The sequence below is a fragment of the Schistocerca nitens genome, chromosome 2 (assembly GCF_023898315.1).
Source record: "Schistocerca nitens isolate TAMUIC-IGC-003100 chromosome 2, iqSchNite1.1, whole genome shotgun sequence".
Lineage (NCBI taxonomy): Eukaryota > Metazoa > Arthropoda > Insecta > Orthoptera > Acrididae > Schistocerca > Schistocerca nitens.
Window position 1 is genome coordinate 589,225,244 of NC_064615.1, and position 14,681 is coordinate 589,239,924.

The following is a 14,681-nucleotide window of genomic DNA, read 5'->3' on the forward strand; positions in this document are numbered from 1 at the left end:
TCAGTAACATAATCATATCCCACGTTTGTTTTGTTTGTCGATGACACAAACATTGCAATAAATAGCAAATCAAGTGTACTCTTAGAATGATCGGCTAATAAAATATTTGTGGACATTAATCACTGGTTCCTAGCCAATTCTTCGTCACTAAACTTTGAAAAAACACACTGCATGCACTTCATAGCTTGTAAAGGGTGTCCTATGAGTATATGCCTAACATATGATGACAGGCAGATAGAAGAAGTGAACAGTGTTAAATTACTGTGATTACAGATTGATAATAAATTCAACTGGGAGGAGCACACCACAGAACAGCTGAAGTGTCTAAACAAAATTCTATTTGATAGCCGGCCGAAGTGGCCGTGCGGTTAAAGGCGCTGCAGTCTGGAGCCGCAAGACCGCTACGGTCGCAGGTTCGAATCCTGCCTCGGGGATGGATGTTTGTGATGTCCTTAGGTTAGTTAGGTTTAACTGGTTCTAAGTTCTAGGGGACTAATGACCTCAGCAGTTGAGTCCCATAGTGCTCAGAGCCATTTGAACCATTTTTCTATTTGATATGTGAATTCTGCCAGACATAGGCGATATAAAAATTAAAAATCTGGCATACTGTGCTCACTTTCACTCCATAATGTCACATAGCATTATTTTCTGGAGTAATTCATCAAGCCAAGCTAAAGTCTTCCAAGCATAAAAACGTGCAATGAGAGATACGTGGTGTGAACTCAAGAACATCCTGCAGAGGCCTGTTTAGAAAACTAGGCATACTAACTACTGCTTCCCAATATATTTATCCCTTACTAAAATTTTGTCATTAAAAATATATCACTTTTTCAAACCAACAGCTCAGTTCATGCAATCAGTACTAGAAATAAGAAAAATCTTCACAGGGATTTAAAGTCACTTACTCTTGTACAAAAAGGTGTGCATTATTCAGGAACATACATTTTCAATAACTTGCCAGCAGCCATAAAAAGCATAACAACCAATAAAATACAGTTTAAGAAAAGCCTAAAGGATTTATTGGTGGCCAACTCCTTCTACTCCATTGATGAATTTCTCAGTAGAACCACCATTTCAGTGCAGTAATGTGTTCGTTGTAAATAAGTATTGTAGTAGTTCTATTATATGTTTATTACATTAAAAATAAAAACCATTTTTTTATTTTATATTTTAAATTCAGTGCATTAATGCGATCTTACTAAATGAGTGTTGTAAAATGATCCTTTCATATAGTGTTCTTTAAAAAAACCGACGATCATTGTACTTGGGACCTAAGGAAGGTACATTACCTTATTTGTTTTAGTTGTAAATATTTGTCATGTATTATTGTTTTTCTGATACGTTCTACATCCTGGAGGATCTCCTCCTACAGATCAATTGGAATGAAAGTAAATCTAATCTAACCTCTGCTTCCACACTACGAGTTTCCTATCTGCACTGCTCATTGAGTGTCATCTAGGTACCAGGCGGGTGTTACTATACTTTTCATGATCTTCCTATCCAAAATTCATTGGGAAGAGGGGAGTTCTAAGGATGTTTTAGTAGAACAACTCATGGGTATGCCAAATACATGATCATGTAGAAAATATCGTAAAAAATATGACAAAATGATACAAAATCCGTAAAAATCGAGGAAACTTAGTGTAATTACGACAAATTGATGAGAAATACGTAAGATTGAGGGAGATACGACGAAGTATTTAAAATCGCGAATGAAATTTGCAAAAGTACGTAAATTAACTGAGAATACATAAAATCAAGGAAAAAAATACAATGAAATGCAGGAAATTGAGGTGGGTTGGGAGTACCCAGATACTCGAGACCGAGAAAAGCTTAAAAATTATGCTCTGTCTGCATTCAGTTTTAACCCTCTGCCCCCCCCCCCCCCCCCACCTCTTAACTATGTGGGTTTTCGTAACACATACTTCTACAAAGGCGACAAAAATATTACCCAGCGGTGCTGTATTGAAGCAGGCGAAAAGTATGTATCCCAAACCAAAATTGTGTTGTCACACATGCAATCGAATGTAGATATTATCGAATTACGGTTGGTTCTCACAAGCAATGGTATTCCTTAAGTATTAAGGAGAAGAATCAATGCGTTTATCGGACTTAAGCAACTGCTTAGAGTGTTCTGTAGAAGAGTGGACCGATGCCACGATATCACTTTTAGTAGTGTGTGAGGAGAGAGGGGGGGGGGGAGGTGTACTCGAGAGACAAGGTGTTAGGACGAAATTGCTGTGTTATCCTACACAGGAGAAAAACTACCAAACATCAGACCAGTACTTCTTTGTGCAAGAGGTATTCTACCAGAGCTGTGGTGGTGCCGCTGTAAACACCAATCAGACTGTTACATCTCCTTTGGCTACTGATCGTGTTGTTTATTCCATTGTAAGAAGACGTTGCTTGTTTGTGTGCATTTTGTACAGCAGGACTATAGTGGTACCTCAATATGTCACCTACCGAAAATGTTTATGTCGGTTTTTCCTCGCTCGATTTCCTATTGAGACATAGGCATCTAAATCGATACTACTACTAATAACAAGCACAACTGATTGGGGAAGTGTGATTGAGAATGCACACGTTTCCGACTTAAAAAGACTTATAAAATCCATTAGTTTCCTAAGAGTACTTAGAAAGACGTATAAAATCCATAAAATCCATTAATTTCCTGAGAGACAGAACAGCAGTTTCCTGACTTCGTTCTAATTGGTTTATAAGCAGCTCCATCGACGGATACACACTGACAATGCTTTCCTAGGACATCAGAAAAGTGCAAAACGGAGTAGCTTTATCATTTTCAAGTTTGTTACCATAGTGATTGGGGTAGAAAACTTGCAGGGTGGTTGTATGTCTGATGTCGGACAAATATATTCTGCATTAGAGTATTAAGAGCGTTGCATTCTGCACGACTTGCAGAAACAAAAAAATATGGCTTTAACAATATAGCAATTTTAGGTCCACAACCGTGTATCCATAGGAGTGTGTGTTTATGCTCTATTATCATTTCTCTGATGCCGGTTCCTTCCTGGTACTGACCTCAGACAGTGGAATAATACTTCAGAATTGATAGCATAGTTGATTTACATGAAATGTTTCAAACTTCTTCCATCTGGACCTCCATAATGTGTAAACCACACGTTTCTTCTTAACCGACTGTTATATCACTGCAACACTCTCATGTCTACTACATACTGACAAGAGGTGCTACCCTTATCGACATGCATGCATCTGGATTAATCTTGTTCATCTGGAAGGGTGCTCTGGGTGAGAATGGAGCGGTAGAGTCTTCGCTGGACAGCAGTTATGGACACAACTCATATTTCTTGTCAGTTGCAGACTAAACTGACGACCATGTCACAGGGAGGATTGGTCAGGGACAATGTGGGAGGGATGGGAGGGATCTGTCAATCTCCTACGAATGTGAATGTACCCTATGACGCTCATCTACACAGGGATAGATGGCTTGTCGTAATCGTAAATACTGCACTATGATGGATGTGCTTGAAATACATAGATAACCTAATGTCATCAGTATAGGACGCTGTCTGGTATACTTTGCTGTATATGGCGAAATGCATGTACTGCACAGTCATCTATCTGCTTTTGCAATCTAGTATATGGTACTTGCGAAGTAGTGGAGGGGTCATTCAGCGATGATACAGAAACTGCTGTGTCACTGGCTAGCAGTGAAGTTACAGAACAATGAGAAAATTGCTAAAATTGACCGTGCTGTCAATTGTGACGCGTATTACAGTACAGCGTTCCATATCAGTGGTGTCTTTCCTATCCTATCCCTCCACTGGTGCTCTATTGACTACCACATAATGATTGACTGACGCCATTTGGTTGAGATGGAGAGCCTTGGTGGAACACTGGATATCTGCTACTTGTCACTGTGGAGGATGGTATTAAATGTGTCACTACCTTCAGTCAGTTGTTTGGAAGCATTCCTCAATGCTGCAGACATCTCCTATTGCCATATGCTGTGATGCCCTCCAAATTCTTTTCTTTCACCCATAAGATAACAACAGTACCTCTTTTTATTTCTGTAACCTCACGTGTGTTGTGAACTGTATCTTCCGGCGACGGTCAATACTGGAACAGTAATCATGTACGTGACTGCAAAGCGAGGGAACAATGCTTTTCGAAACAGGACACCAAGACATCCATCACCCTGCTGGTGTCGAAGATGAGATTAACTGTATAGGTAATCACCTTCGGATAACTGTTGGACACGCTCTACAACGCCACAAACTCTTCCACTTTTCGTATGCTGCTATGTCTTCCACATTTTTGTCCATGAGAAACATCACCATTAACTGATCAATTTAATTAATTTGCATATCAATTTGATGTCAAAATTGCACCAGCACCCCCATCTACTACTGACTTCGTGTTTGTCTTCTGACGATGCCATTAAGGACATCTTCAACTTTTGTGGTCCTGTCTTCCTCAGTTGCGTGTAATATTACGGTATATTGATAATTTTTATTTATGGACCGTCTGACAGCAACTGAATAAAACACAATTTTAGTGCCATACGCGTTTCGCCTTTATTTTCTGCAAGGCATCATCAGTGGCAGGTTGCGTAGACAGTTTCTTACATTTTACGCTCCTGTTGCATTTTTGGTGTTGTTCTTCTTCCTATGAACGCCAATTTGCTGTTTTTTTCCACATTCCACAGCACTATGCACTGAACGATTGTTTTAATGCAATGTTTTGGTTTCTGTTTCCGACTGTCAAATGTTTTTGCCAAAGATCGAATCAATGTGGAAAAAACAGCAAACTGGCATTCATAGGAAGAAGAACAACACCAAAAATGCAACAGGAGCGTAATATGTAAGAAACTGTCTACGCAACCTGCCACTGATGATGCCTTGCAGAAAAGAAAGGCGAAACGCGTATGGCACTAAGATTGTGTTTTATTCAGTTGCTGTCAGACGGTCCATAAATAAAAATTATCAATATACCGTAATGCCATTAAGGCTTCATTATATTAGGAAATGTTTTGAAACAGGTACGCGGAAATAAAAGAAAGTCATTCTATTGGATAATTTATTGGCGAGAAAAACTGAACAACCTGTAGAATTATTACGAATACTCTTTTCAACTGTGACATAGATATTGTCGCTGTCAATGATTTGCACTAAACCCGAAGAAAATACGTAAAATTATCAAGACGACATCGTTACGCGGACAAATGCTAATTTTAAGGTTAAGGAATGTGTTATGGTGTCGTTCGGAACAAAGTCATTTTGTCGTGTCAGCGAATGCTTTCTTTATAAAGACATTTGGGAGAAGCTATATAAAAGCTACGATACTCATGTGGTAGAAAAACACTGACTTATTTCGACATCAGTGATATAACAATTAGCGGTAAGCATGCATTTGTGTGTAAGGTCATTTCTCCTAATTCGATTAAAGAAAAAAGTTAATCATTTTGTCTTAAATGAGTCATTGACGAAGGTCACCTTTGTTCGCGATTTTTTGCTTTTACAGTACATTTTGATTCTATTTCTTACATGGTACGACTTACTTGTTGATGTTATAACAGAATAAATTACCAAAATGAAGAATAATTATGAGTTGGAAATCACAGGTCGAGATGACCTCATTGTTGGTGATATAGCAACAATTTTTAAAAAAGTTTAATCTTCTCAAATTAGTCAGCAACGAAGACGCAATCAAACAACGTAGGGGAGAGATGTGACAGAAACGTCAATTTGAAGGAGAATGGTGACAGAAAATTCTTTTCTTTTAGCAAGGTAGGTCGCTCATCAGAACATCGTGAAACTGTTTTGGATTATTAAAGATGCAAGCAAAAAGGTCACTAGTCAAAACACTATCTTAATCTAAATAAAGGGAAAGGTTTTGCAATGTTCTGAACTTGTGACACATACAAAGGCGTACTGAAAAGTAACGCCTTCGAATTTTTTACGTGAAATCTCTTAAGGCTATTTAAATGAAACAAACGTTATTAACATTCTAACTCACTATTCTTCATGCATATATATTTATTTCTCAACATAGGCACCCTGGCAACGAACGCATTTCTACCAACGAGAGACCGATTTGTTGATACGGTCATTGTAGAGTGTTTAACTTCGCTGACGGAACCATAACCTCGTCTCAGCTTGCATCTCTCCATCACTACCGAATTGAAGTCCTAGAAAGTGTTCTTTACGTTTCGGAACCATGAAACAGAATGAGGCTAAGTCGGGACTGCATGGAGTATGATCGATAACAGTGAACCCCAGGCGTCGTGTTGTTGCAGACGTCGAAATGCTATTGCGTGCATTCGCAGGTTGAAGGAGTGGGTGCTCCGTGCGTGGATGAACTTTTCGAATTCGAAACACAATAACAGCACTGTGTTTCTCACGCACCGACATGTTTACGTTATACACTGCCATATTACACGCTATAATTCGGAGTAATCTAATGGCATATGTCTGGAAAAGTGTGGACATGAAAAATAAAGATGGATAATGTTAGTAGCATCTGGTTTACTTAAAAAGGTTTAAGGGTTTTCGCATAATAATTCGGAGACATTACTTTTCAGCACGGTCTTGTATATGAAGAAAGGAAAACAGTACAAGAATTCGACGGGCATAAATGAAGTGAACGATGTTTTGAAGAATCTTTTTTTTTCTTTTATTTTTTTGTTTTTTTTTTTCTTTTGTTCAGATAGAGCTTGTAACGCATTATCTGTAGAGAAAGCCGTACAACAGAGAATCGACAAAATAACAGAAATGATGGTAAAGCGAAGGTATTTTTCAAAAATAAAACCGCCGTTGCTTTTGCTGCTTCCAAGGGTGAAAATGCACTTGGTAGTTTAGCTGTGAATGCTAGTCGTCACGAGACGTTAAGTATTGTTGCTGAAGCGGATGATACATTACAAAGGAGGCTTGAGAAACCTGATCATCAAAATAATTGCTATATGTGTAGACATATAAAGTTTAGCTCCAAGCAATTACAGAAGTAACTGTATTGTGTTACTAAAATGGTTGATGATATATCAGATGCAGAAGAAGAAGATGAGGTTATAACAAATTGTTGGTTTTAAAGAGGTAAGTGAACAGTATTGTAGTAAACAAGCCATATTTAATGGCAATGTTAGCGGTCACTTTCCGACACTGGAGTGCAGTTTGAGAATAATTTCGAAGGGAGTCATGTAGGCGAAGATTCCCACATTCTACATAATCCACAGAGCATAGAGAAATTATTACGTTTCTGTGAACCAAGCATGATGCTCCTTCTTGCGCAGAGGTGATATGGTTAAGGGGGCTAAAAATTGGAGAAAAGCTATGGAGGAGGAAATTATAGCCATGAAGAAGAATGAAGTCTGGGAATTAGTTGACACAAATAAAACAAGTCATGTGATTGAAAATCATTGGGTTTTTGTTGAATCAAAAACTTACAAATTATAACGTTTGCTTGAGTGCTCGGAGTAGAAACAGATGTGTTTGACGAGGTGGGCTGGAATGATAAAAACTAATGCATGTAGTAACTCCACTCAGTGATTTGCAGTATATAAGCAAGCCATCCCAAACTATACAAGCACTTAGAAAGAAATAGCTTATGCTCATTTAATACAAACATGAGGTGACAGTACCAAGCACCCCCACAACACCTGTGTAACATTTCACTGTGGTAATAGCCAGATAGGATTATAACTGTACTTATATGAAATACGGTCTTCGAGTAAGAACTAGAAAGCAGAACAGTTTAAGATAAAATTTATTTGTATTACACCATTTGACCAAAAAATTGAAGGACCCAGGGACATGGTCGGGTGTCGATGTAACTTCGTACACGTACACGCCATGGGTAGGTACGCAAATGATTAGAGTTCCAATTCCCTGTGAGTACATTAATGTTTTTCGTGTTTAATGTTGTTACCAGGACTGGTAGGGTACGTAAGGACATGGTGATGCCGCGTAACCGCGTGAGACAGCGCTATCAGCACCTGACAGAGGGACCTCATTGCTAGCCTCCATTTGGCCAGCTGTTCGGATCGTGCAGTATCCAGATATATGGAGCGTTCCGATGTGACAGTTCGGATTGACGAAGAATGGGCAATAAAATCGATATTGTGCTTGTAAAAGGGACAATTATGGGATACATCTTAAACGATTGAGAGCAACGAAAAAAAACCTGAAGGTCAATAATCGGACGAGAGTCTAAACGGCTGTCCCCCTTTTCAATTTTACTTTCCATTCATGCATTCCCGATACATTTTACTGTGAAATTCTTACTCATCCTGAAACATTTTTGCTTGTGCTTCTTACTGTGTCTGATACATTACTTTGTGATTCTTGTAGTTTTTGTTTGGTTTCATGAATACAACACTCCGAAACTCACGCGACTTGAAACCGAGCTATCAACTAGCGTTTACAAAGTTACTATTGGACTTTCTTCTTCCCTTCTAATGCCGAGCTTTGCAAATTCCAGTCTTGTTACGGAGTCAGTCTCATTCAATATATTTTGTGATTCTACTTGTCAATGAACTACTTTTGTGGCTTTCTAAGTCAGGCATCATATTCCTGAATAACAGTCTATTGCTTAATTGTCAGAAGGCTGCTACTAGACGACGAAATGTTCGTTGTCTCTCTGTCTTTACCAGAACATTCATTCCTACATGAATACCTAACTTTCTTTCGCTCTCCATCCTGTTCTGTCTTCACTTGCGCCCTGTATCACACTGAACTCACTTTCATAAAGCGATCCGCTACGCGTATGCCGTGAACATACCTTTTGCTGCGACTCTCGGACATCGACAGGTTCCGAACATTTCCAGTGACTGACATGCTCTTCCAAAATGAGCACTGGCCGTGTGGGTCACAGCGAGCGTTGGACTTGAGCATAACGCGCATAGTGAGCCAAGAAAATAGAATTGGGAAAAAAACGGTGCGCATACTGACTTTATTCCCGCGAAACCTTGTGTAGATCGACTGCGGCATACGTGCCCAATGCTGTGGTGTCATTCCAGCCTCAAATCTGTACGGTATGTGCTGTGACAGTCGACTAATACAGTGAGTCGGATAAGGACACATTTTTTCAGATATCGTTTGTATGGCCTTTTTAATATTTGACAGCGATCCTGCTAGTTATCAGCATGAAATAAGATGAATAACACTACAGAAGGATATTGATGACTTTTTGACCACTGTAATGACGAATGTCGACGTAAAATTAAACTACTGCCGATATTATCCGGAATCGTTGACTACAAAATTTCCTCTGCGTGGCTCCATTTTTGCAAATGGATCTTCCAGTACATAATAGTGTAGTTAATGAGTACAAATGTATTTGCGTGCACATATTTGCACGTATTTAGTGGACGGTCATTTCTCTACCGTACTGCAGTACCACACGGAAAAATCGTTCTCTCATTATTACAGTTATCTTATAACTCTTAACTGCACTGAAGAATGTCACTAGGATTTTCTGTATAATTCTTGGGTAGTTGTTCGAAACTGTAATCATAATTTATTTTTCGAGAACTGCCAAATGATGTTTGTTTTCTAAATAAAACCGACTTTTTGTTGCTGCAACTGTAATTTATTTTTCCCAGGCGCGTTTCTCCTAAGATATCTTCAGTGTGATCTAGAACGATATACTTTTTGTTATTTTTAGATTATCAAACTGTTCACGTCCGATTTTTATGTCGGTAATTACTTACTTATATAAAAAAGATTATATAAGTAATTACTTATTTACATAAAAACGCGACGTAAACTGTTTGATAATCTAAAAATAACAAAACTGCATCGTTGTAGATCCCACTGAAGATGCCTTAGAGTAAGAAAAAGGCGAAACGCATCTGGGAAAAATAAATTACAGTTACAGCAAGAAAAGGTAGTTTTATTTACAAAACAAATATTTCTGTGCTTGCTGCGAATGATGGCCACGGAAACAAACTTGTGCCAAGTAATGTTTTTAACAAAATCAAAATTCCCCCAAGTAATATGAGTAATATTGTTTTTTCGTGAAATACTGTCGAACTATTCAAATTTTGTGCACAGAACTCTAGAACTAAAACATAATCAACTGTTCCGAAAAAAATTATATTTTTCGAAAGTCAGGTGCCTCATCAATGGATTTACCATATTTTGCAGTGATTCCCGATGTCGAAACCAGCCCACATACTGTAGTTTTGATGGAATGATACGCTATACTCGAAGTTGCTGCATTGCCGATTGGTAGGCTATCTGAAGATGCTCAGGAAGCTCGGAATAAGAATTCTCGGCGTTACCGGGAAGATTTTACGCATAAATATTCCCTTAAGATGCACGTCGTATGTCATCGACTTCTGGCATCTTCTGTTACATCCATCTCAGGGGTCGAGAAAATGTCAGCTGAAGAAGATAGACAAATACTACCTGGGGTAAAAGATTTGCCTTTCTAAGCATCTCCCAGTGGACAATCCGACGCGAACCTTCTGAAAGCAATAATGACACAAGTAACTAATGTGACTATGATTTAGATTAAAAAGTGTAAAATATCGAATAAAACATTTCAGTACCCGCAATTTCTAATGCGTTATCAGTGACGTCACAATATTTTATATCCGAAGTTTTACTCGAATTCGGTAAATGTGTAGTTTTTGATCCGCCATATTGGATTCACCATTTTGAATTTTGTAATCCGACATCGCATTCCTTATCAGCGACCAAAAAAACAGTGTTTTGCAAAATTTTATATCCATTTTTCTACTAAGTCCAGGTTTTGAAGCGAGCTGACCCATTGTGCGTCGCCACGATTCGGGGATTTAACCAATCCGTTTCGTATTAACAGACGTTTGCGAGCTATCGCTAGTATATACATGTTCACAAAAGACAAGTTTCAATCACCTTGAAGTCTGTATAGCACCACGTGCAGCAAACTCCTGATTGCCGGGGTTAATACGGACCCGAAAATCCACGAATAACTTGAATATACCGTAATCCGAAATCTACATATTTATAACAGAAACTGCTACTTCTTGTGTTTAGAAACACGTAGCATATCAACATTTGAAACTCTACTGCTTTACTGTTCCGTGTCATTCATTCGAAACTGACAACCTGGTAATAAAATTACTCTTAAATTCCATTGTATTTTGTATCGCTAGTTTTCAGGTCACTTTCTTAGCTGCTCAAATCCCTGTTCAGAGGCGTCGATGTTGGACAACTCTCGCATGTTTCTATTATCTACATTTACCCAAACAGAAATTTGTTTTGTGAACAAAAATATTCGGTTTAATTATAGCCGGCCGGAGTGGCCGTGCGGTTCTAGGCGCTACAGTCTAGAACCGAGCGACCGCTACGGTAGCAGGTTCGAATCCTGCCTCGGGCATGGATGTGTGTGATGTCCTTAGGTTACTTAGGTTTAATTAGTTCAGAGTTCTAGGCGACTGATGACCTCAGAAGTTAAGTCGCATAGAGCTCAGAGCCATTTGAACCATTCTGAACCACTTAATTATAACAGAGAACAACAGGCTTCTTTTTATCCGAAAATAGACGAATTATGCACGGATAATCCGCACCCGGGAAATCTAAGAGTTCGCAGTACTCTTATCTTGCGATGAAACAGTGATTTTTTTAAAAAAGCATTACACGAAATCTGAATCATATTATGCTAGAATTTTCGACTTACTGATGCCTGATATTTCTAGTGAGATATGTACCAACTAATTCTCGACCATTTTGCGACTCATGAGTTTTTTCGTCTGATCTCTCTTCCACTACCTACACAACAGAACACTCAAAACAGTGCCGATGGTAGTTCCATTTGACGATTTCCTAATAGAAGAAGTAATCTATTCATTCTTATTTTGGTATATGTCGCGAGTTAACAGTATATTAATAACTGGAAAATGTTAGTAATAAAAATAACAAACAATAAAACGTTTTAATTACCTTTGTATAAAAAATACCTTGCATGGATATATTTCTAAATATCAGTGATAATAGTACTCACTGTATAGCTCCTTTTGAAGTAAGTATACATTTTAAACCATTTGCAGAGTGTTTCCGCTTTAGGGAACTATTTTATCATTTGCTCAACTGCCCTGATAAGCCTAATACTTCATAACATTCTTCCTTACACACTCTCAGCGCACGTTACGTTCTAACAAATGTTTATCTAATTGTCGTAAGTATTATGGTGTAACATTCTGCAATCTCTTTCGCTTTTATCTTATCTCGCTGTTCTATTTAAGCTGTCTGTCAACCGGCTCGCAGCACTCTGGGGTTCATAACAACTGGAGAAGCCAACGCGTGAGTACTCAACAGTCTTTGACATTTCACTAAAGCGTTTCCTTTAAATTTTAAATTTGAGTCATGTGGTCAAAGATGACATCCATGACATTTAGTCAGATGACCACGATTAGCAAGAAGCAGGGAATACTTTGGCCTGTGAACACATATCAGCACTCGCTTCACTGATATTTACAGAATATGGAAAATTTCGGGCCGTCTGGACTGGGCGTCCAACTCTGGTATTGAGTAACACGATTCCCACATTTTGGCTCAGTTCTTAGTGGTGCCGTTACACTGTTAAGTGTCAGGTTTTATGCACATCGTGAAACAGGTTTTGTAAGTCCCGAAGTTTAAAGCTGTTCATGGCACTGTGCGTTACTCCAAAACTAAGCATTTTGATGCACAATACATGAGCTCACAAAAGTTAGGAAACGGATTCGGTGTTTGCCGTCCAATACGGTCGTAGACCTGTCGCAGTTACTTAAGGGGACAATACATTATTTTTAAGATATATATGTGTCTGACCTTTTACTGTCGGGTTTTACGAAAGCATTTTAACAAAGCACCAAAACGGTTCAAATTACCATCAATGTTCAAAATTTCAGCTCACAAATCTTGTGCGGAGAAATGAATACACAATGCAATCGGAGTATTAACTGACAGTCCTGAATTATCGATTTTGTAATTATTTCCAATTTTAAAATAGCGTAGAGTTTAATATGAAGATACTGGTAACCGTGGCGCCTGGAACGCTATGAAAACATTTAAATGCTCTATAGCGTTCTGAAAAGATAGACATTGAGTAAGCAAAGTTAGCACCTGAAGGAATTTCAGTCAGGTCACAATCGCAAAGAAGATGCTGCGTAAATGAAGGGAACGAGATCAGAATGATTTAATATCAAAGTGGAAGCCACAAATTTGGCATCGGATTTCCCACGACACCTTTTGTCATCGAAGGATAATGCCAAAACAAGCTATCATCGATTCCTTCACTTACATGGGCTGTTTCCGTTACGACGATACACACATGTGGTAACTGTGAAGAAAGCATGTGTATGAGTTCGAGGTAAGGAATCGTGGTCCGGAAAACATCCAAGTTACGAAGCCTATTGAATATAGAACCTACGAATCGTTCTTTGTGCTATGTAATAGCTTTTGGGGCGTAGCTGAAGTTGTAGAACAGGAAAACCATATCAACTTGTAAACGTCCATTTTAAGGTGCGCATACTGGAAACTCCATTAACTAAATGAAATATTGTATTCTGGTAAGAATATTCGCTGTTCTAACATTGTTTTAATAGAGCTTATTGCGATGACGTCATGTCTGTATATAACATGGTCGATACCACTTCAAATAATTGTTGTGAAAGCAGTATCTCGTGCTATTTGTCCAGGCGAACAAAATTATTACAGAAATGCGTCTACTTTCATTTTAATTTTCGCTGCCCGACAAATAGTATTCATGAACATTTCCCATTTTTTTAATAACTATCGACTTAGTCGTTCCCTGAGTTGAGGTCCGCATCTCATCCGATGCACAACGGTTTCTCCATAATCGCTGAATGTTTTATGCATCCGCATGGAAAGGCTCTGTAAGGAACCTGCCCAGAAGTATCGCACATCAATAGAGAGGGGTATGAGACGTACTAGTAGCGTCTGCTGTCGCAACACGGGAGAGCGAGATATCTGAATGAATTGAAATTTGTGCAACAAATGTATTGGTTTTTTGTGTAGTTATGCAGTACAATAACAAAGTCATTAGCTTTTGTTTTAGAACTATTAATCATTTCCGGTATCACAGTGGAGATGCAACGTGACGGACATCAACATCAACATCTTCACACATTCTCAGCAACCATTCCAAATACGTGAAGGACGTTCTTCTTGAGTCTCTTTTCCCACCAGTGGACTATGTGTCAGCATACATCATCTCCATTCACATGTAATCGGTAATGTTTATTGTCTGATTATTTCTGTTTTCTCAAAAAGCCCTTGAAACCTTCTGATCTTCTACATGTAACTCTAGGGGGAAGATTTATTTTGGCAACACCATGATTTTTCATTTGTCGGGTGGCATTCCTTCCACCTTCTGCTTTTACGAAATCTGAGTGATAATGGCTGTAAACAATGAAAGCTGATCATAAACGTTTTATTCGTCTCTTTAAGGCACATGGTTGTGGCAACACTGTGAAACATTGGTAACTTGCATCACTTGTTCCTCTTTACCACAAAGGAAATCAACTATCTAACGTTTGTCGTCTCCGCATGTAAGGTTATCTGTAAATTCATGTACGAAGCAGTTCAGCTGGCTGTGTTGTGTTTCGATTCAGACAAAACAAAAATCGATATATTTTAACTTCTACAATGGGAGGTTTTTCACTGCCACCATATTAATTCAAGACCTGTAATTTGTTTCTACATGTTTATATAAATGAA

At 38.5% G+C, this 14,681-nt stretch overlaps 1 protein-coding gene across 1 annotated transcript in view; it reads left to right on the forward strand.

Annotated features, from left to right (window-relative positions):
* Positions 1-12,232: 12,232 nt before the first annotated feature.
* The window catches only part of LOC126235181 (ankyrin repeat and protein kinase domain-containing protein 1-like), a 45,226-nt gene continuing 42,777 nt past the window's right edge, over positions 12,233-14,681 (forward strand). The window contains exon 1 of the mRNA XM_049943912.1: positions 12,233-12,263. The gene's annotated coding sequence lies outside the window, so the exon portion shown is untranslated. The remainder of the gene's footprint in view (positions 12,264-14,681) is intronic.